Source organism: Uranotaenia lowii, chromosome 3 (assembly GCF_029784155.1).
Source record: "Uranotaenia lowii strain MFRU-FL chromosome 3, ASM2978415v1, whole genome shotgun sequence".
Classification (NCBI taxonomy): domain Eukaryota; kingdom Metazoa; phylum Arthropoda; class Insecta; order Diptera; family Culicidae; genus Uranotaenia; species Uranotaenia lowii.
The window spans coordinates 194,766,062-194,789,527 of record NC_073693.1 but is presented as its reverse complement, the minus strand read 5'-3'; the positions used below and the strand labels follow the sequence as shown (position 1 = coordinate 194,789,527).

General features: G+C 39.3%; 1 protein-coding gene and 1 long non-coding RNA gene across 2 annotated transcripts in view; one reads left to right on the top strand and one right to left on the bottom strand.

The window, feature by feature from the left end:
• LOC129758141 (B-cell receptor CD22) overlaps nucleotides 1-23,466 on the top strand; it is a 504,009-nt gene that overhangs the window by 77,430 nt on the left and 403,113 nt on the right. The gene's annotated exons all lie outside the window — the stretch shown is intronic.
• LOC129758151 (uncharacterized) lies at nucleotides 8,605-10,263 on the bottom strand. Its single transcript, XR_008739906.1, has 3 exons — nucleotides 10,052-10,263; nucleotides 9,492-9,989; nucleotides 8,605-9,164 (listed from the first exon to the last, which is right to left on the bottom strand). It is a non-coding gene; the product is annotated as an uncharacterized LOC129758151 (long non-coding RNA).

Sequence of the window (23,466 nt, the reverse complement as noted above, 5' to 3'; positions counted from 1 at the left end):
ATTTGTTTCGGTGTTATCTCCTTCTTGCTTCCCAAATAAAATAGCTTTCGCTCTAGCATGTATTCATGCTTTTGCTTGAAAGAGTGGGTGATTGAAGATGTTTGCAAATCTCGCGTAACATTTCAAAAGGGCAAATCTAGTACTTGATTCGATACGAGAAATACGAGAAACCACTTTTTGCTCATGAAAATCAAACAAAGTGGTGATTTTTTCGAAAAACTGTTTTTGTCAAAAATCGACTTTAAAATTTCAAAAATTACCAAAGAGGGGAAATTCGGATAATCGAAATTTTAATTTTGATGCTGAATGACTGAAATGCATTTGAAATTCAAATCATGCATTTGTGTATGTATGTATGTATGGTTCCCCCATCGGTAGCAAGGTCCAGCCTATGTCTGTGTGGCTTGGCCTTCGAACTGCTTCTCAGGCTTCCACGGCCGATGGTTCGTCGAGGGAAGGCATCCAGTCTTCAGAGACCTACAATGGTTGGCAATCCACTCCGCTTGCATTAGTCTCTTAAGATTAAACCCAGATGCATTCCCTCTGGAATATTTAGTTATAGGTTTATAGTAAGTTATATATGGAAACAAGTCTTACTTGTCGGCAACTATTATGGGATACGAACCCAAAAGTTTTTCTTGCCAATACCGGGAATCGAACCCAGTACGCCTGGGTTACCAGACTCGCGCCAGCCTATCCACTAGACCACATCAGCGCTAAAATTGGAATTCAAATCCGGCATTTGACTATAAATTCGGAACAGAATGATGATTTTTGAATTTTAACTGTGACTCTGAATTATAAGTCTGCATCTAATTGGAGTTTTGAATTTTCAATCCCGATTCTAAATTTTAAATATGAATTAAATTTTTAATATAAATTTTGATTCTGTCTGGCATCCTAATGCGTTTAACAGAGTAAAAAGCAAACAATTGCAGGAACCAAATTCAATTGTATTCTCAATCTAGATTCTGAACATGAGTTCTAAATCTGAATCCTGAATCTGTGTTCTGAATTTTGAATCTGAATACTGAAGCTGAATGTTGAATCTGAATTCCGAATCGGAATTCTGAATATGGGTTCTGAAAACTGCTCCGAAAATCTGAATTTGAATTCTGTATCAAAATCATAAATATGTATCTTATTTTAAATCTGAATACTGAATCTAAATTCTGATTCTGCAAACACATATTGCTTTCTTGAAGAATGTTTTCATCGCTTATGTCGGAATGTAAAGAAACCTTTAAGCTATACAAATTCAAAGAATAAACATATTTTTTGATTAGGAAAGAAAAATAGAACCCAAGATCTCGTATAACGTTAAGAAAAAGTTTTCTTTTCATGTACTAAGTAAAATATTTCTGCCCTGCGGTTCAGGATGCGTAAAGCATAAAACTTCTGATTAATATTGAAATAAACTTACCTTTTAGAACTATAATAGCAAGTAAAACTGCAAGTAAAAGTTGATTGTTCTTGTTCCGGTTACCTGTCACAGTCTTGGACGAAGCGGTCCAGCGTGCACCGATTGAAGTGTTCAAACTTTTCTGACTTCTGACTTTTAATTCGTCTCAGCCTTTAGCTTCACTGGCCAACAATTTGGTGCTGCCGATACATGCAATTTTGTAGTTTACAAAAAGCAAAAGAGATTAAAGAACATACCTCTCATTAAATCTTGTTTTCCGATTGGATTCTTTTCCACTTGAGTTGTGACGGCTATTCTCCTATCCGAGCAAGGCATGATGAAGGAAATAGTCCTACGTAACAGGTTGACGGTTGAAATTACCAGCAACGATTCCGGCACCAGGAAAAAAACTAAACGACACAATAATAGCGCGCGCATCTGACACATCTCTACACATCTGAGTTTGCGTTTTGACGTTGGCAGCAGTGATGCCAGATAAAGTTTTTAGTAATACAATGTTTTTAGTACTACTCGATGCATTGAATGTTGGATTTCGTACATATAACTGACGCAGTTCTCAATGAAAAATATTGTACATCTTCAACTGAATATATTGCTTGGCGCGACTTAAACTGCTAATGCTACGATGTCTAAATGACAATAAAAAAAACTGTTTTTACGAATTTAAGTGAAAATTAATTTAAAGATTTGGTAAACCCTAGTTGAAATGTCGAAATGTGAGTAATTCACAACCTAAATTATGTGAAAGAAGATCGAACCATAATTACGCGTTTTAGGCTCTAGTGAAGGTACTTTGTCGATGAAATCCTCAAACAGGTATCCTTTAATCGAAACGTTAAAATTAAAAGGCGAGTACGCCAGCTCTGTTAAAAAAAGGCGAGTACGCCAGCTAAGTTCTATCAGGCAAGTAAGCCAGCTCTGTTAAAATAAGGCGAGTACTCCAGCTAAGTTTAAAAAGACGAGTACGCCAGCTCTTAAAAAAGGCGAGTACGCCAGATAAGTTTTATCAGACGAGTACGCCAGCTCTGTTAAAAAAAAGGCGAGTACACCGACTAAGTACGCCAGCTTAGTTTAAAAAGGCGAGTACGCCAGCTAAGTTTTATCAGGCGAATACGCCAGCTCAATTAAAATAGGCCGAGTACGCCAGCCAAGTTGAAAAAAGAAGCTTATTTAAATCAGGCAAGTATGCCAGCTAAATTTAGAATCCGGCGAGTACGCCGGCTTAGTTTAAGAGACGATTCTGCCAGTCTTGTGTCGAATCAGGCCAGTACGCCACCCAAAGTCTTTTTTCCACCTTCGTTTGGATCATAAAGCTTACACTCATATATAGAACATGTGCCGATACGCAGAGTAAGATTCCTGTTCGAATCAGACGAGTAATTCAATTTGAATTAACAATCGTCATAGGCGAGTGCGCCAGCTCGTATAAAGGTATCAGTCTGACAAGTAACATTTGTCTTGGTTGCAATCCAAAATTAGACAGCTACGTCAACTAATATAAAATTCATAGAAGATTATTGTTTATTAAGTCTTAAGGATATGCGTAGATTCTACCTCTAGCCTATATCAAATAACAAGGCAGCTGGTAAAGTTTTTTTTTTGTCCACAACCATGTCTAATAGGACTTATAAGATAGCTAGTGATGAAAATAATACCAATCGAAATAAACGAAATTAAGAATAGATTGACAGATTAATACATTTAAAATTTTTTATGACAGACCAATTTCGAAAACATAAATAATCAAATAACCATTCAAGGGTCTAACGCAAGCCTACAAGCAAATAAACTTACCGTGCAATAAGCAGATGGAAATATGCTTCGAGTTCAGGTTAAGAATCAAAAGATCGATCCTATCTTAGTACGTAACAAAAACGGTAGTTGCCTGGAGTCCTTATTAATTCAAGTGAAGCGCTGAACTACGTGTATGATGGAGGCAGCGTTAAGGTGTTTTTACAAAATCCTATAATGGCATAAATAATGCCACTTGTGCCTGATTCGCTAGCATTTTTGGTGCCGTGTTCGAGTTGTTAATCCTCCGTTTTCGGGTTAGAGAAATTCGATTTGCTTAATACGTAGGTACGCATTAACACTCTGCTGTATCAGTTTAAACCTTAAAAACAAACAATTAATTAAAAAAAAAATGAAATGAAAGTGGGTAAATCAACTCGATTTGTTACATTTGTAATCACGGAATGGTGCAGTTCGAAGAGTTGTTACAGCTGAGTCCTTCGAGCGCAGAATTGAGCATTCCTTTTCGATTCAGGAATAGCAGGGGGAACCTTGGTTTATCATGCCTCCTTGCGGTCCAGTGCTGCACGGAATGATGTTGCAAACTTGGAGGGTTGAGTGCTTGGGATTTTACTACAGGGACCGATAGGTTTTTTTCTTGGATTGGGGCAAGCCAATATGTGGATACTGAACGAACCGACAGTGGTTGCATATTGGAAAAACATTGTGGTGCAGCTGAGTTCAGTTTCCTGGTCATACTTCGCACAGGTGCGGTGCAGCCGCCTTGTGGTTGTTTGGCGTACAGATGAACAGAGCTCTGCTGATTTTGTGGAGAAACTGGACATACTCCGCGCTGTGTGTGGCATGCCTGAGGTGCTGTGTGAGCGAGGAACGGCAGTCCAGTGTGATGCACGGTTGATTGTTATTGCGCCCACAAGGGGAAGGACCACTGGATCGTTAACGGCAGAAGTTGCTGAGCTGCTGGAACCATAGATCGGTGAGTGCATCGCAGGGCTCGTTGGGGGCCTTCTGATTGATCGTAGTCCCAAAAGTTTCAAGTATCTTGTCGGCATTCAGTTCAGTTGTTTCTGTGGCTTTCCCGGTTGCTGGTGGATGTGTTGTGGCAAACGCGGACAATTTTGACGAAAGATGAATCTGTTTAGTGATGCAGGACTTTGATGTTTTCTTCAAAACGTAAACACGTTACATACGTTACTCTCGAATATGCACGCTCAGCCAAGTGAACATTTAAAACAAACAAATTAATGCTGAACGTTACTCTCGAATATGCACGATCAGAAAAAGTTAACAACGAACGAGTAACAAGATTGGCACTTTAAAATTTTTTGGCAACTACGCAAATTTGTGAGCACGCAAATAAAAAAAAGCAAAGAGCTTGAATGAGCGCCCAAACGGTTGGAGTAAAATCGGTCGGGATAGAAATATTTTGTAAAAAACATCTTCCCAGCCGGGGTGGAGATGTTTTTTGTTTGTTGCTTTTGCTGTTTTCGCCAGCAATCGTTTGTGTTCGCGTGAAAAATGTTTGTATAGTGTGTGGGCGAGCATAGATCAAACAATCGTCGTGGAATCATCGAATTTATACAGGCCATTTGTGTAGTCTATGGCCCGCTTTAGTGGCTATAGGGAGTTATAAACTGTTCCTCGACTTACAAGGGGCTGCCCAATGTAGCATCGGTGTAATAGTAATGATTGCCTGAGTTTATATGTTAATCAGATGCAGTGTTATATCAGCATCCCACATCCCCCTTCCACTCTCATTGAAAAAAAAGTTGTATTTTCATAATTTCACTATAGTAGAAAATACTGACGACACTTTAGAAAAATAACATCGAAAAAAAAATATTAACCCTTACCTCCTTATCAAATGTGTTACTTGCTTCTAAGCTCAGTCCCAACAGTATTTACCCTAATTCCGGGTTATTTTATTTTATCGTGCACATACGATGTAAACAAAGGGAAAACAAAACGACAGTGAAAATTCTATAGATTACATACTGTATTCGAGAGCAGGTTAACAATTTCCGGACGGCCAAAAATCAGCAAAAATAACGTGAAAAGCCCATCCGAAAAGCCGGTTCATTAGTCTCAAATTGCACCTGGAGGACCATTATGCGAGCATTGGTGCTACATTATCCCACTGAACACAAATCAAAGGAGCACTACGGAGAAAACTTCTTATCAAGAACGTATGAAAATCAGTAAAGTGTTTTAGATTATGTACTCATAGATTTCATTTTGCTCAGGATGGCTTCCAATCTACAAAATCATTTCCGATTTCGGGTCCTGAAGACATCCTTGCTGCGACAGTTATTCGGTGGCTATGGCATTCACAAAATCGACATTTTTCAACCTGTACATCAGCTGGCATTTTTCAGCTTCCCTTCAGGATTGAACAAATCGAAAGAACGCTTTCTATCTCTTGCTGGTCAAGGACGACGTCGTCGAAGGAGGTCCTGGTCCCATCCCGTCCAAGACTTACAAAGGCTCACAAGAAATTATGAATGATGTTCTCATTTTGAAGTCGGAAGACAAAGTAGGAGCCCTCGAAGTTCACCATGTCAACTGCGTGTCAACTGGAGTGGCTCGCGATCGCACAGCATTGCCAATGAACTTCGCAACCTCCTCGCTGTGGCTGCCGAGTTTGAAAAAATGCAAACGGAGACCGCCAAGCAATTCGTAAAGGATCCAATCAATTTTTTTCTGCTGACACTACAGTTTTCTGCTGTTGTACAAACGCAGAATGCTGCTGATAAGGAGAAGAGATCCTCGGATGGATGAGGATATGGGACTCAGGCTGCTCGTGAAAATAAAAAAAAAACAAGTTTTTTTTAACGCCCACCTTTGTGGATGAACGGCATTTTAACTTTCTGTGGCGCAGCAAAACACCCACTGAATGCACTGGCGATATCATCGATCCCGACGCGAAGCCTGTTAAAATTGTTCTATGTTCCCTAATCAAACATTGAGGATTCGTGTGTGAATTGCTAACGCAAAAGTCTGCTGACTTAATCGTGAAGTGTTTATTAATATAACGTGTATGTAAGGTTTTATTGAAAAACTTCAATCAATAATAACTGCCGACCATTGGCAATCAAAGAATGTATGCTAAATGTTAAAATGTGTTCTCATGCTTTTAAAATTTTACCTTCACACTGTGTGCAACGCAAATTGTTAGTTCTCTCTTTTACAGGCGTTCCAAGTTTTCTTCTACGTGGAAATAACGTTAACTATTATTATGTCTTCTGAATTACCGAATGAGACTCCAATGGAAAATGATCAAGCTTAGAAAACCACGTTAGCATAAACAATTTGTTCCTTCTTTGTACAATCTGAGGTTCATATCGAAGCTGATATCCGCGACAGATGCTTACTTTCCAAGGTTGTGCTTCTATTTCACATAACTTTTTGATACATTATTTTCAAAAATCCATAATTGAATCCATAGTAATATTCGAACTTCCACTTAAACTTCACAGAAAAACAGTAACTACCGAGAGATACCTTGAGTGTTTCGGGCCAATGTACTCAGCACCTCGTTGGTGAACATGTAGCGTCAAGCATTTGCGACTCAGCAAGCTGTTAAAAGGAGTCTTTAAGGTTAGAACTTTGCTATATTCATCAGTACAACCGAAACTATTTGGACTAGATCCAGTCATGTTTGGTTTGGGCATTTTAAGTCTAAGTGATATCAATACACAAAAATAAAGAATTTAGTACTAAATAATAAAATTATTTAGCTTTAACAAATATTATACGTACATAAATCACAATAATTGAACTCAAATACCATATTTCAAATATTTACATACATGAATGACTTAAATTTTGAAAGCAACCAGTTCAAATTTGGGAAGGTATGTTACCTACAAAATTATTCTTTCTTTATCTGGTGTTAGGCTCCCGCCAGCATCTCATTCAGCAGAGATCTAGTCGTTTCTTTACTGCCTGCAGACAGCCTGCCTAGCCACGCCAAATCGTGACGCGGCATCCTGAACTCTCATCAACCTGTGAATCCCTGGCAGCGTGATCACGCATCAATCGTCTTCACGGCACCATTGAGCATCCACCCGGACCGCATCCAGTTGGAACATTCTAATGCTTTCTATTTTACCTCCGTTAGGAGTTGTTAGCAAGCCACAACAACACAGTCAGACACACCTGTTCTAACTGCGCGGTCGTCGGCCGCACCAAAAATGAGCCTCAACTGTAACCACCATTGCCACCAGCCACCCGAAGCCTAGTAAGTATTAACTAGGGAAAGGAGTAGCAGTGGCAATTTTCGGCCATACAGCGGACCAGGGGCGAACGAGCATCATTCACCCCGACGAGACTAGAGATTTACAGATCTACAGACTATATGACAACATGTTGCATAAGTGATCGCTGTACAGTTTCAGTTTACTGCCCGCAACATTGCCGACATACGCGAGCATGTGATATCTGTCCGAAACATTATAAATCCGGACTGCAAAGCTTGATTGAGACTTGCGAGACGTACAAAGTAGCTTCTCTATCCCCGCGAGCTTAAAGCTCCGTTCATCAAAACCTGTTATAGATTGGGCAACTGATATTGACACAAAATTAAAATAAGTAATCTATTGAAATTATCAACGGATTCGATTAGATTACACAATTTAAAAATCATATGAATCGGTGGGGTGCATCAGGTGGATCAGAGGGGTGCAAGTGCCTAAATAATAGTTTCGAGAAAACGCGCTTCAAAGTTGTGAAGGTGCTCGAGTTTTCATTCAATCGAGCAATTCGAGCAGTTTTAATTCAATCAAACAAGTGTTAAAAAAATATAAAAAAATCTGAGTTTTTCACCGTTCATTGAAACATGAGGAATCGTTAGGTATACTTATGTACTCGAAATTGATGATTTTGACACTTGCATCCCTTTGATCTTGAGGGTCTCAATTATTCTGTTTTGTATCAGAATTTTGTACATGTTCAATCTTAAACCAGAATATGAATTCACAACTGTGAATGCCAATTACAAAATCAGATTTGAATCTCTAATTTTAATATTATTTTGAACTAAATGATGATTTTTTAATTTGAACAGTGATTCTGAATTGTGAGTCTGCATTTAAATTTTAATTCTATTCAGATGCTGGTTTTTTAATCCAAATTATGAATTATAAAATGTAAATTGAATTCGTTTTCCGCGTATGGATTTGAATCCGTTCACAATGTTAAATTAAGCGAACAATTGGAGATATCAAAATTTGAATGGTAATGTAATGTAATGTAATGGTATGAGTAATTGATACTAAATATGTTCACTTGAAATTCTTTGTTGTTTGATGATTAGTGTCATCATATTGAAAAAAAAAAAATTAAACAAATGAATTTACCATGAAACACCGCAAGTGATTTATTAGGACCGCTAGTTGACTAGCAGGAGGTATGGCACTGCTTCATTTAGCACACAAACGGTTTGAATAAAATCGGACCGGATCGAAATATTTTGTACAAACCACCCTCTGTGCCATGGTGTATGGTGCTGTTTGTACAAAATTCAGGCAATTTACTCAGCCCCAGCCGGGGTGGAGGTGGTTTTTTGTTGTTGCTTATGCTGTTGCTGTTATCGCCAGCCATCGTTTGTGTCCGCGCGAAATACGTTTGTATCGTGTGTGGGCGAGCATACATCAAACCATCGTGTTGAAATCATCGAATTTGCACACGCCATTTATGTTGTCTATGGCCCGCTTCTGGCATGGTGTATGGTGCTGTTTGTACAAACTTTAGGCGATTTACTCAGCTCCAGCCGGGGTGGAGGTGTTTTTTTTTTTGTTGCTGGTACTGTTTTCGTCAGCAATCGTTTGTGTTCGCGCGAATTATTTTGTATCGTGTGTTGGCTAGCATAGAATCAAGCAATCGTCGAGCAATCATCAGATTTTATACAAATGTGGTGTAGTCTATCACCCGTGTTGCGGTGTAGTTCCATATCTGGATAGCTTATTTTCAGCACCCGTACGATTGTTATCTAGAAACAATCAAGTAAAACCATTATTTTTATTCACATTTTATAAATAATTCAACCTTTTTTTGTAGCATTTAAATAGCTATGTTTGGGAAGCCGACAATTTGAAGAAAAATTAGGTGTTAGTTTAGGAGAATAAATATATCCTAAATTAGATTTTGTTGGGCATATTATTTTCATCGGTTATGATCAGTTATTATAAGATTTAAATAAATTTTAATTTCAAGCTTATCATCATTTGAACACATCTACTTCAAAATAAGACATTTCGATGAGTCTTGAATGGTAACAAATTTAAATATTTTAAAAGGAAGTTAAAAAATTACTCACCTGCACTTATCATTAGCGCTTGCGATGTATCATTTAGAACGCTTATGCAGCTTATGCATAGAGTCGGCTGCTAAATCCTGTTCCGTAGTTTAACTCTTGGGATATATCCAGAAAATTCATTGGATGTACTGCTGCCAATCTCACTACTCTGGCAGGTATGGAATCTTCGGCTCGATGTTGAACTTATTGTTGCTCAGAAACAGCTAGTCTCCTTTCTCCATTAGATTAAAGGTGGTTAATAACTACATTTTTCCGACCGACATCTGGTGGTAAGTGAAGGTATCCGGCCTCTGAGAGCGTCTTAAAACGAATGGGTGTTCGCTCACCACCGCTTATGCACACATCTGAAGCATACAGCTCTTTCGTCAATTTATGGAAAATAGAATAGGTTTCAATCAATAGATTTAGTCATAAAATATAATAAAAGATACCCACCAAAGAAAATGTTACCATCATCAAATGTCCTTGCACATGCACCTTCGATGATTATTTGTTGGCCTAGAAATGACAAAAAAAAATTTTTAATTGATTGATAATGGTTGGAATAATTGCTAACTTACCCCTTGAAATCGCTGATTGCAGCGTCGGTAGCTCGTAACTGAAAACCGTTGAGTGTCGGTCTCCATTTTGAGCAACACAGCCTTGCGTTGGCCATAATAATTCACCACTCGTCCTTGGTGACGGTCACGGTGATTGTTCTTCGATTGGAAACGGCACCAAGCACAAATCCACGGCATGTTACGCATGATGCCGAAGTTTTTGACCGTCTTGATCAACAAACCAGCACCGCGTGCCACAGTTGCCAAATTTTTCGAAAAGGACTCCGGCGCTGCTCAAAACACAAAATATAAGGTGGAGGGATATTTGTAATAAATACTGGGTACTTACGGCAAGCGTGGAACATCAGGATTTGCGATAAAGGTTCTCAGATGCAGTTTCTTAGTTGGATTTCGATCATTAGCCATCGGAATTTGCTGTATACTTCCTCGGTTTCCGCAATTGAAGCTTCGGTCAGCATGAAGTAAAATCAAACTGGACTGCGCTCTTCCCCGGTTGTAGAATGGTTTCCATTCCGGTGAATCTTGGATAATCGTATCAGCTTTTAACACCATGGATGTTCCCTCGCACTGTGCTTGTTCAAGGCGGGTGTCTCGCCACGCCTTAGTGGCTGTCCAAGTGTCCAGCCACACTGTGCAATGCAAAACAATTGAGAATGTTATCTCGCTTTAAACAGTGGATGTCTCGTCGCACTGTGCTTGTTCAAGGCGGGTGTCTGGCCACGCCTTACTTAGTGGATGTCCAAGTGTCCAGCCACACTGTGCAATGCAAAACAATTGAGAATGTTATCTCGCTTTAAACAGTGGATGTCTCGTCGCACTGTGCTTGTTCAAGGCGGGTGTCTGGCCACGCCTTACTTAGTGGATGTCCAAGTGTCCAGCCACACTGTGCAATGCAAAACAATTGAGAATGTTAACTCGCTTTAAACAGTGGATGTCTCGTCGCACTGTGCTTGTTCAAGGCGGGTGTCTGGCCACGCCTTACTTAGTGGATGTCCAAGTGTCCAGCCACACTGTGCAGTGCAAAACAATTGAGAATGTTATCTCGCTTTAAACAGTGGATGTCTCGTCGCACTGTGCTTGTTCAAGGCGGGTGCCAAGCCACGCCTTAGTGGATGTCCAAGTGTCCAGCCACACTGTGCAATGCAAAACAATTGAGAATGTTATCTCGCTTTAAACAGTGGATGTCTCGTCGCACTGTGCTTGTTCAAGGCGGGTGTCTGGCCACGCCTTACTTAGTGGATGTCCAAGTGTCCAGCCACACTGTGCAATGCAAAACAATTGAGAATGTTATCTCGCTTTAAACAGTGGATGTCTCGTCGCACTGTGCTTGTTCAAGGCGGGTGTCTCGCCACGCCTTAGTGGCTGTCCAAGTGTCCAGCCACACTGTGCAATGCAAAACAATTGAGAATGTTATCTCGCTTTAAACAGTGGATGTCTCGTCGCACTGTGCTTGTTCAAGGCGGGTGTCTCGCCACGCCTTAGTGGCTGTCCAAGTGTCCAGCCACACTGTGCAATGCAAAACAATTGAGAATGTTATCTCGCTTTAAACAGTGGATGTCTCATCGCACTGTGCTTGTTCAAGGCGGGTGTCTGGCCACGCCTTACTTAGTGGATGTCCAAGTGTCCAGCCACACTGTGCAGTGCAAAACAATTGAGAATGTTATCTCGCTTTAAACAGTGGATGTCTCGTCGCACTGTGCTTGTTCAAGGCGGGTGCCAAGCCACGCCTTATTGGATGTCCAAGTGTCCAGCCACACTGTGCAATGCAAAACAATTGAGAATGTTATCTCGCTTTAAACAGTGGATGTCTCGTCGCACTGTGCTTGTTCAAGGCGGGTGTCTGGCCACGCCTTACTTAGTGGATGTCCAAGTGTCCAGCCACACTGTGCAATGCAAAACAATTGAGAATGTTATCTCGCTTTAAACAGTGGATGTCTCGTCGCACTGTGCTTGTTCAAGGCGGGTGTCTCGCCACGCCTTAGTGGCTGTCCAAGTGTCCAGCCACACTGTGCAATGCAAAACAATTGAGAATGTTATCTCGCTTTAAACAGTGGATGTCTCGTCGCACTGTGCTTGTTCAAGGCGGGTGTCTCGCCACGCCTTAGTGGCTGTCCAAGTGTCCAGCCACACTGTGCAATGCAAAACAATTGAGAATGTTATCTCGCTTTAAACAGTGGATGTCTCATCGCACTGTGCTTGTTCAAGGCGGGTGTCTGGCCACGCCTTACTTAGTGGATGTCCAAGTGTCCAGCCACACTGTGCAGTGCAAAACAATTGAGAATGTTATCTCGCTTTAAACAGTGGATGTCTCGTCGCACTGTGCTTGTTCAAGGCGGGTGTCTCGCCACGCCTTAGTGGCTGTCCAAGTGTCCAGCCACACTGTGCAATGCAAAACAATTGAGAATGTTATCTCGCTTTAAACAGTGGACGTCTCGTCGCACTGTGCTTGTTCAAGGCGGGTGTCTGGCCACGCCTTACTTAGTGGATGTCCAAGTGTCCAGCCACACTGTGCAATGCAAAACAATTGAGAATGTTATCTCGCTTTAAACAGTGGATGTCTCGTCGCACTGTGCTTGTTCAAGGCGGGTGTCTGGCCACGCCTTACTTAGTGGATGTCCAAGTGTCCAGCCACACTGTGCAATGCAAAACAATTGAGAATGTTATCTCGCTTTAAACAGTGGATGTCTCGTCGCACTGTGCTTGTTCAAGGCGGGTGTCTGGCCACGCCTTACTTAGTGGATGTCCAAGTGTCCAGCCACACTGTGCAATGCAAAACAATTGAGAATGTTATCTCGCTTTAAACAGTGGATGTCTCGTCGCACTGTGCTTGTTCAAGGCGGGTGTCTCGCCACGCCTTAGTGGCTGTCCAAGTGTCCAGCCACACTGTGCAATGCAAAACAATTGAGAATGTTATCTCGCTTTAAACAGTGGATGTCTCGTCGCACTGTGCTTGTTCAAGGCGGGTGTCTCGCCACGCCTTAGTGGCTGTCCAAGTGTCCAGCCACACTGTGCAATGCAAAACAATTGAGAATGTTATCTCGCTTTAAACAGTGGATGTCTCGTCGCACTGTGCTTGTTCAAGGCGGGTGTCTCGCCACGCCTTAGTGGCTGTCCAAATGTCCAGCCACACTGTGCAATGCAAAACAATTGAGAATGTTATCTCGCTTTAAACAGTGGATGTCTCGTCGCACTGTGCTTGTTCAAGGCGGGTGTCTCGCCACGCCTTAGTGGCTGTCCAAGTGTCCAGCCACACTGTGCAATGCAAAACAATTGAGAATGTTATCTCGCTTTAAACAGTGGATGTCTCATCGCACTGTGCTTGTTCAAGGCGGGTGTCTGGCCACGCCTTACTTAGTGGATGTCCAAGTGTCCAGCCACACTGTGCAGTGCAAAACAATTGAGAATGTTATCTCGCTTTAAACAGTGGATGTCTCGTCGCACTGTGCTTGTTCAAGGCGGGTGTCTCGCCACGCCTTAGTGGCTGTCCAAGTGTCCAGCCACACTGTGCAATGCAAAACAATTGAGAATGTTATCTCGCTTTAAACAGTGGATGTCTCGTCGCACTGTGCTTGTTCAAGGCGGGTGTCTCGCCACGCCTTAGTGGCTGTCCAAGTGTCCAGCCACACTGTGCAATGCAAAACAATTGAGAATGTTATCTCGCTTTAAACAGTGGATGTCTCGTCGCACTGTGCTTGTTCAAGGCGGGTGTCTCGCCACGCCTTAGTGGCTGTCCAAGTGTCCAGCCACACTGTGCAATGCAAAACAATTGAGAATGTTATCTCGCTTTAAACAGTGGATGTCTCGTCGCACTGTGCTTGTTCAAGGCGGGTGTCTGGCCACGCCTTACTTAGTGGATGTCCAAGTGTCCAGCCACACTGTGCAGTGCAAAACAATTGAGAATGTTATCTCGCTTTAAACAGTGGATGTCTCGTCGCACTGTGCTTGTTCAAGGCGGGTGTCTCGCCACGCCTTAGTGGCTGTCCAAGTGTCCAGCCACACTGTGCAATGCAAAACAATTGAGAATGTTATCTCGCTTTAAACAGTGGATGTCTCGTCGCACTGTGCTTGTTCAAGGCGGGTGTCTCGCCACGCCTTAGTGGCTGTCCAAGTGTCCAGCCACACTGTGCAATGCAAAACAATTGAGAATGTTATCTCGCTTTAAACAGTGGATGTCTCGTCGCACTGTGCTTGTTCAAGACGGGTGTCTCGCCACGCCTTAGTGGCTGTCCAAGTGTCCAGCCACACTGTGCAATGCAAAACAATTGAGAATGTTATCTCGCTTTAAACAGTGGATGTCTCGTCGCACTGTGCTTGTTCAAGGCGGGTGTCTCGCCACGCCTTAGTGGCTGTCCAAGTGTCCAGCCACACTGTGCAATGCAAAACAATTGAGAATGTTATCTCGCTTTAAACAGTGGATGTCTCATCGCACTGTGCTTGTTCAAGGCGGGTGTCTGGCCACGCCTTACTTAGTGGATGTCCAAGTGTCGAGCCACACTGTGCAGTGCAAAACAATTGAGAATGTTATCTCGCTTTAAACAGTGGATGTCTCGTCGCACTGTGCTTGTTCTAGGCGGGTGTCTCGCCACGCCTTAGTGGCTGTCCAAGTGTCCAGCCACACTGTGCAATGCAAAACAATTAAGAATGTTATCTCGCTTTAAACAGTGGACGTCTCGTCGCACTGTGCTTGTTCAAGGCGGGTGTCTGGCCACGCCTTACTTAGTGGATGTCCAAGTGTCCAGCCACACTGTGCAATGCAAAACAATTGAGAATGTTATCTCGCTTTAAACAGTGGATGTCTCGTCGCACTGTGCTTGTTCAAGGCGGGTGTCTGGCCACGCCTTACTTAGTGGATGTCCAAGTGTCCAGCCACACTGTGCAATGCAAAACAATTGAGAATGTTATCTCGCTTTAAACAGTGGATGTCTCGTCGCACTGTGCTTGTTCAAGGCGGGTGTCTGGCCACGCCTTACTTAGTGGATGTCCAAGTGTCCAGCCACACTGTGCAATGCAAAACAATTGAGAATGTTATCTCGCTTTAAACAGTGGATGTCTCGTCGCACTGTGCTTGTTCAAGGCGGGTGTCTCGCCACGCCTTAGTGGCTGTCCAAGTGTCCAGCCACACTGTGCAATGCAAAACAATTGAGAATGTTATCTCGCTTTAAACAGTGGATGTCTCGTCGCACTGTGCTTGTTCAAGGCGGGTGTCTCGCCACGCCTTAGTGGCTGTCCAAGTGTCCAGCCACACTGTGCAATGCAAAACAATTGAGAATGTTATCTCGCTTTAAACAGTGGATGTCTCGTCGCACTGTGCTTGTTCAAGGCGGGTGTCTCGCCACGCCTTAGTGGCTGTCCAAGTGTCCAGCCACACTGTGCAATGCAAAACAATTGAGAATGTTATCTCGCTTTAAACAGTGGATGTCTCGTCGCACTGTGCTTGTTCAAGGCGGGTGTCTCGCCACGCCTTAGTGGCTGTCCAAGTGTCCAGCCACACTGTGCAATGCAAAACAATTGAGAATGTTATCTCGCTTTAAACAGTGGATGTCTCATCGCACTGTGCTTGTTCAAGGCGGGTGTCTGGCCACGCCTTACTTAGTGGATGTCCAAGTGTCCAGCCACACTGTGCAGTGCAAAACAATTGAGAATGTTATCTCGCTTTAAACAGTGGATGTCTCGTCGCACTGTGCTTGTTCAAGGCGGGTGCCAAGCCACGCCTTAGTGGATGTCCAAGTGTCCAGCCACACTGTGCAATGCAAAACAATTGAGAATGTTATCTCGCTTTAAACAGTGGATGTCTCGTCGCACTGTGCTTGTTCAAGGCGGGTGTCTGGCCACGCCTTACTTAGTGGATGTCCAAGTGTCCAGCCACACTGTGCAATGCAAAACAATTGAGAATGTTATCTCGCTTTAAACAGTGGATGTCTCGTCGCACTGTGCTTGTTCAAGGCGGGTGTCAAGCCACGCCTTAGTGGATGTCCAAGTGTCCAGCCACACTGTGCAATGCAAAACAATTGAGATTGTTATCTCGCTTCAACCAGTTATTATTCTCTCTTCTTTCAAAATCAATCGGATCAATTGCGAGTATGAGATTTGAATAATACAATCATAATGATAATGATGATGATAATGTTCCCACCTCATTCCCCTACACATATTTGAGCGGTTCGAGTAATATTTTTGAAAAGAGTAATTGGTTTTTTTTTTAACAAATCATATACATTTACAGCGACAATTGTAATAAGAAATATCTCGGATATGAAACAATTTATGTAAATACCGCGCATTGCTCAAATATATGTAGACTTCTCTTAATTAGTTTCAAGGTGACAAAAGGCCACTGAAAATTCAACAATCTTAAAGATTATAACTATCATTATCATCATCATTATCATTATCATTATCATCCGTGAGAATTTAGACAAACCATCGCTGACTGTTTGAATTTCGCCACAATACACAGATACTAAGGAATAAAAAACAAAAATTACAAGAACAGTTCACTTTCTCTTACATTAATTACACTTGTATTCGGAAACTCATATTTAGAATGAAGTTTTTTAGGAAGAAGTACATTATAATGTGATGATCCGTAAATCATAACAATTGGAGTCAATGATACGACTGGTGGTCTGATTTCTAAACAATTAACTGGGGTTCCTTTGATAACAACAAAAATACTTCGTTTTAAAATAATGCTTAATGCGTATAAAGTATCCGCATTACCCCAGGCACTGTCTTCGCATGAAACACAAAGGAGATTGAAAAATGATCCCGATTCAAGTAAATTTTCTCTACCTTCAAAATAGGACTTATTTTGTAAAACACTTCTGAATGCGAACGTTCGGAGAACATTTGACAATATTGTATTTCCAATCAAAGAATATGAAATCGAATGGAACTGACAATTTCCATCTCTCGGGATTTCAATTTCAACAAATTCTTGAAAATACTGTTCGTTTGCCATCCTGTCAAGATCACGTAAACGGTCAAAAATCTGAATTGGGCAAACGTTCAAATGCGTATAAGCAAGATCAAGGGATTCAGAATAATTTTCTAACAATGACATAATGCGGTATTCTGTATCTACATTAAAATCAATTGAAGTAACCAAAATATCTAATAACGCATCATTCAAATTTCTAAAAAGTTCAGCGTTGGACCATTCTTCGTTTTCAAGTATATGTGTTGTTGAATTTTCATTCAAAATATCAGCATCATTAAAAAAATCTTCTGGAGGGTCATTGAAAAGTTCATTGTGAATGTTGTCATTAACTAAATTTGATGAAGAATTATCAAAATACACACTTTCTAGAAATTCAGCGGATTCTAATTCCAATACTGTTTCACGAATTATTGCAAAGACTGGTTTGTGGTCAGAAAAATAAGACTCATATACACCAGTTGAAATATTTCTTATGTTAGAAAACACAATATCTAATCTTGAACCAAGATCTGTTGTAGGCTCGTTACAAACTAACTTATCAAAAAGATTCTTTCTATTCAGGTATTTAACAATTTTTTTTGTTTCGTCACATGTACTGTTGAGATTGAAATTGAAATCTCCTATCAATATGGTTGGGTCATTATAATCATTGTGAATTGAATTGAATACAGATATAAATTCATTACAATTAATTTTAGGTGATTTATAGCCTGTAAGAAGCGAAATATGTCTATGTTTTAGAATCACTAAGTCGGTGTGGCCAACATATTTATTGAGGTTATTGGCTTTAAAAACCGTCTTATGACTTACTACTGAAATTATTAAACCAATTTTCGCATAGCATATTATACCTTTTGCAATGCCACTCTTAACAAAAAATGGAAGTGTTTGTCTATCTGATCGGTAAACAATATTAAAATTGGGTATATTTACTTCATCGTTTGTCAGGATACCCGTTTCAGAAAATACAATTATGTCACATCTCGAATACCATGCATCCGCGTTGATATACTTCAAATTTTCTCTTAAAGATCTAGAATTCTGATAAGCAATAACCAATCCTGTGTGAGTTGTTAAATTATTAAAAGATAAAGTTAATTGTCTATACGTCTTCAATCTTTCCGTTTCTTTCAAACAAGCTCTGATAGTAGGATTGTCGGCCATATTTCCCGGAAAATTTCCTAATATATAAAGGCCAGATAATTTCGAAACACGACTCAAGGCAACATAAATTAACTGACGAGTCGAGTTCCCTTTCTTGCGTAAATCAACGCATACTTTTGAATATGTTTGTCCCTGACTTTTATGAATTGTAAGCGCTTCACAGGGAACTAATGGGAATTGATTTCGAGTAATTTGATAGTCACGTTGAAAATGATTAGTCAAACTATATCTTTGTCTTTCAATAGGCGTCCAGTTTTTGTTAAGATTCAAATTTTCTGTAAATTCATGAAATTTAAGTCGAGCGTTTCTGCCAACTTTCTTACTATCAAAATTAAGATACACTATGATAGGTTTATTTGACTGTGGATTGCAAAAAACAAATTCCAAAACTCCAGTTGCGCCGTTTACGATACCATCCGATACATCTAGATTTGCAGTTACCATGTACTTGATACCTTTTTTGAATTGTATAGAATATGGATACCCTCCACAATCTCTGGTAGTTTTAGCCTTCCAAATATCAAGTTTCTTTAAAATTTGTTCTTCTTTCAAATTGCCTGTCAATTTATCTTCAGCCAAACTTAAAATTTCGGTTTCCTTAGACTCTGCAATTTTTATGGCATTATATCTGTCAACATCCAAATTCGTATAGTACAACCTTATAGCGTCACTAGGTACTTCATTTTCAGCGACTTCTCTACTTTTAAAAACGTTGATATCTGCTGCATTCATAGTTCCCTGGGCAAAATTATTTAACGCATTAACAAAGTCTAAGTCGTCTTTCTGCCTCATGACCTCAGTTAATTCATAAAATTCAAAATCCGCCCATAAAGGGGAAAGATCCAACGTCACCAAACAATCTCTGGGAGGGTTAAAAATGAATCTATCTTTGACCGGCGGAAGTTGTCGGAAATCTCCTACGGTTATTACAGATAAACCACCAAAACTTTCATCAACTCCTGTAATTTGGCGCAATCTTGTATCTATACGACTAAAAATGGTACTTCCAACCATTGATATTTCATCTATAACTATCAATTTACAATGTAACAACTGTTGACGTAAATTATTTGCGACGTCCATAGGTAAATCTGGAATGTTTCTAGTTTCAGTCAAAGGTAAGGCAAAGGCTGAGTGTAAAGTATTCCCTCCAATTAAAAAGGCAGCTTTACCAGAAAACGCGCTTAATAACACTTTGACAGAATCTGATGATTGCCAAACTGAGGTTTCAACACAGTACTCTAGAAAATATGTAATCAATTGATATATTGTTGATATAACTAAACTTTTTCCAACACCTGCTGAGCCGGAGATAAAAATTTTAAAAGGTAACTTGTTCAGTTTAAAACATTTGTAAATATGAATTACAATTTCTCTTTGTCTGTTATTCAGCTTCCTTAGATTTTCAAGAAGATCACGTTTGTTTACTTTCGGAGGAGCCGAATACACAAATGGAGTAAACGTTTTCGGTCTATCAATACCCCCTTGTATAAGAATATCAATTTCATGATCTTTAGACAACTGATTTTGTTCGAATCCGGAAATTTCTTCGTTTTCTAATTCTGCTCTATTATCAATTGCGGCTTCTATTGCTTTGTCTATTACATCATCTGACAGTATTTGAAATTTAGAACGATTTCTAGTAATAACATCTAGGTTATTATTATACACTTCCAACCAGTTTACTGTTTCAATTTCATTGATTTCATTTCTCCAAGGATAGAATAGAAGTAGTTGCTCTCGATAATAATTGTCGGGATCTTGTTCGATTTTGTATCGATTATATCTTAGAATCCGAGCTATTTTTCTTCTCTTATGATTAGGATTTTCTCTATCTACTTCTGTTTCTTCAATGTCCTCTTCTTCATCAGAAATCTCTGACCTGTTCTTATCAGGACGTCTTTTTCCTTTAGTTTTAAAATAAAATGCAGCGTACTCAGCTAAACAAATGTTCTGTAAATCTACCCGTTCCGCATAATATGTTATGATATCTTTACCAGCGATATCAGTACTATCTTTGCACATTGATCTTAATTGTTTTTCTGATTTAAGAAAAACTACTCTATCTTCAGATTTACAGGTGCTGATATATATATGAGTTCGACTGAAATGGGACAAAGGAATACTTAAACAGTGATAAATAGCTTCGCTGACACTCATTAGATTCGAATTGATAAATTTGTTAGCAATTGTCCTTAACTTTTCAAGATAAGTAGTATTTCTTTTATCTAATTCATTTTGCAGTTCTTTCAATTGCTTCGAGAGTCCTGATTCAGACTTAGCTATGTAATCAACAATGTATGCTGCAACGCCGTATTCATCTAGAATAAGCTGCAAATCTGTATTTGATTCCATTAAATTCAATATTATTGGATTATAAGAATTGATATCAACTTCACAACTCCTGCGTTTGTAAAATATTGTAACTTTACTTATAGAAGCTCTTAAAGCGATAATGTAATCATCTTTTGTCAAATCTAAGCTTTCTAAAATTTCTTCAAAACTAAGATTTGATCTTTCTTTACTTGAATATAGAACTTCCATCGTTTCTTTTATTTTCTGTAGATTTCTCTTAACCGCTGCAGTAATTTCGTTCTTGGGCAATGGTTTTAAAATTTTAGTTTCTGATAGAACAAATTTTGGAAAATTAAATCTACATGTGTTTTTATTACTTCGTCCTTTTGAACATGTATCAGTGTGCTTGTGACGCAAATATTTACAAAGTGGATTATCAGCGTCATACTGACATGTGATAAATGTATTTGCAAATTTTTCAAAAGCTTTTATACTATCTTCATCATTTAAATCTAGACAAGGTGCATCTTCAATGAACAGTAACATATGATCGTGGGGAGATCCCCTCATTTGAAATTCGCGCCTTCGGTAAAAGTCTGTTATTTTATACGGTTGGAATGGGCCTGAGCTTTGTTTCATTAGTTTTATTAGCTCAGTAATTTTAAAATCATAGTACAATGCTGAGTAAACAGGATTTTCTTTAATAAGATCGTGTTTTTGTTGTTCCGGAAGGTTAAGAGCTTGCAATAACGAAATTTGTTTCCCTGTAGTCTTCAATACCAAACCTTGTATCAATTCAGGCCATTTATTTTCAACTGCAGACACGGTTAAGAAAAACATAGGTTTTCCGCACTGCCGCAACATCGCAAAGAGATTCTTTTTCTTCGAGCTCCAAAAACTTGGAGAACATCTGATGTGCTTTAAAAAATTCAACCCATCATTATGCTGCCTAAGCTCTGTAATAAACTGGGGATTCAATGCTTCCTCAACTGTAACACCTTTAGCATTAGATTTCTTTTTTAGTGTAAGTGTAGTTGAACTAAGAACTTCTGATTCTAATTTGATTTTGGCCAAATATAAAATTCTGAATGCCGAAATTTTTACTGTGTGGCAGCGAACTTCCCATTTAATTAAATCAGATCTTGTAATATTTTTGTTAAGTATTTGCCTTTTTTTTCCAGCGAAAATTTTTGGAAAACAAAAACATTCAACATCTGGTTGAATGTGAACTGAAACAGGCCAGTGATTTTGTCCTGGAGCCATAACAATAGTGGCATGTTGTGCCGTTTGTTGATTGAAGTCGAAAAGTAAACATTCATCATCATCATCTACCAAATGTTCATAAAATTCATCATCGACCTCTAAACCGTCTAATTGTAAATTAGAATTCACTTCTTGTTCTAATCCAGAACAGGGTTGATTATCCCTAATATTACCTTCGTCGCTTTTAGCAACTTGATTTTCACTGTCATCTAAATTTATGACATTGTTCCGATTGATTTCTTCCGTGAAAATTCTCATATCATGAGAAGAAACTTGTATGTCATGTTTTTTGTATAATTCAGTATTTTTCAAATAATCAAGAGCTTCTGATACATATGACGCACGGACCAATCCACTAATATATGTGGAAGAGTGACCCATATGTCGTTTGAACTCCACCGGTATAGGTATAACATCAAGATTATTTAGTTGTCTTGGCAAAGACGAAACCATAAGGGGCACACTACTAGGCACATGAATTGCACTCCCTTTCATTCCAAGCTGTGGATTACAAGCACGTTTTGACATGAGAACAACCTTTTGGAAAGCAACATAAGGAGAAACTATTCTTTCTTCAATATCATTAAGTCTTGTAATGCATTCAGGAACCGGCGGTAATTTTAAGCCCCAACTTGTAGCAAGCTTAGGAATTTTACGTTCTCTTACATATTTAATGCAAGTTTTGCAAAGATAATTACAAGAATTTTGAAAATAATAATTCAAAGTGCGTGAATCGCAAGTATTTTGAATGTTTTCGTTTTTCATAATTTTATCAATTATCTGTTGAGAAATTTTTTGAACACTCTTAAAGAAAAATGAACCCTCGCAGCTTGCGCATACATAACTGGGCATCTGCTTTCTATTCTCAATGAATTCCCTTATTGATTTCGATCGAATATCATTCGAACGAATTAGAAGGTTGTAGTATCTGTCTCGATGAGCTATGAATTCATTCATTCTTTGCTCCCGTCGTAATAATCTGTTGCGTGCAATTTCATTATCATGATACGATTCATTGCTTCTTTGTGAACGCATATTCAAGAAATTTGAATGATTCGACGCAGCTTGGACGTTTATGTTTGTTAAACGTTTTTCTGCTAATCTACATAAAATGTTATTCTTCTCTCTTGCATAGTATTCCATGTTTTCATTCCTTGTCTTACGCATACGAAATCTGTTCATTTTTTTTTCATTTTCGTAATAGTTCATATCTGCTCTTATTTTTCGCATCCTTTTAGCATTTTTTTCTCGATTGATCGAAGATATTTCAATATCTTTTCTTTTCCTCTGAAGTAGAAACTGGTTTCTTTGTTGTTCTTGATCTTTATATGATTGATCATCGTTTACAATAGGATAAGCATCATCATCAATTGCTTCTGTATGATTCAAGGTTTCTCTCTGTCGATATTCTTCACTGTAACAATTTTGATTTGTTTGTATATCTTTCAAAATTGTTGCGTTTGGTTTATTAGAAAAACTGACATCTGGTTTCATTCTTTGATCATGTATAACGGAAGCGAGTTTTTTAATTTTCTTTTGCTTATCGTGTAAACGACGTTTGTCCGCTTTGTATTGCGACGAATATTTTTTGGTGCGAGACATGTTTTAAAGCTGAAATCAAAAATTTGTAAAAGTTTCCAATTTTAATTTGTTCATAAAAATTCAATCATAACTTTAAATAAATTTAATTAAATAATAAAAAATAAAGCATTCGTAATTTGTTGATTGTTGATCGGAACAAAATTAAAAAAAA